Genomic DNA, 982 nt, shown 5'->3' on the forward strand with positions numbered 1-982 from the left:
AAATTGTAGTCAATGTCATGAGACAATGTGTGTGTGAACTGCTGTATGGAAAGTGAATTTGCTCTGTAAACTTTCACCCAAATCACAATTAAAAACAAAAAAGAAAGAAAGAAACAAAGAAAGAAACCAGCCACAGGCTCAGGTGTCCCCGTGGGCTCCCTCACTTCTGAGCTAGGGACTCCCACTACTGCTTTGGGGTCACTAATGCACTGAATGAATGGAAAGTGCTATATTTACTACTACACTTTTAATGTAAGAAAAAAGAATACAAAGAGATACACAGGGAGACATCTGGGAACGTTCTCAATGTGGAGCTTCTATTTCTTGAAGAGATGCACTACCTTCCCTTGTACATGGATGTCTTTCACCAACCAGGAAGCCCAGGGAGCTTAGTGTCCAGAGCTTTCCCTGTGAGTCTCACAGGTCATGCAAACTCTAGGCCTTCTCCCCTGAGGCTGGCTGATATTACGAGGTGGTCTTTCTGGCCTGATCAGCCCCTCTTCTCATGATCACAAGGTGATCATGATGTGTTACGTGGTAGAGCCTTCTGGCCTGGGCATCCCCCCTCCCTGAGTCACCTCATCACCTCATCTAACCTTCCCTAATATGAAGTCCTTATGACTAACACTTAAATTCCAAGGCTGTAGGGGTGGCTTCTCAGAAGCCAAAGACAAAGGCCAAATAAAGTAAAGTTAAATTCTTTATTATACAGAAATGTATAGCTTTAAATGCATATATTCAAAGGTAAAATATGTTTAAAATCAATGACCTAAGCTTCCACCTTAAGAAGTTATAAAAAGAAGAGCAAATTAAACACAAGATAAGTAAAAGGAAGAAAATAAGAGCAGAAGTCAATGGAAAAAACAAACAAACAGAAAATAAGAGTATGTTGTTGTTGTTGTTAAGTGCCGTCGAGTCGTTTCCGACTCATAGCGACCCCATGCACAGCAGAACGAAACACTGCCCGATCCCATGCCAGCCC

The sequence above is a fragment of the Orycteropus afer genome, unplaced genomic scaffold (assembly GCF_000298275.1).
Source record: "Orycteropus afer afer isolate SDZICR_OR568_19922 unplaced genomic scaffold, OryAfe1.0 scaffold00402, whole genome shotgun sequence".
NCBI lineage: Eukaryota > Metazoa > Chordata > Mammalia > Tubulidentata > Orycteropodidae > Orycteropus > Orycteropus afer.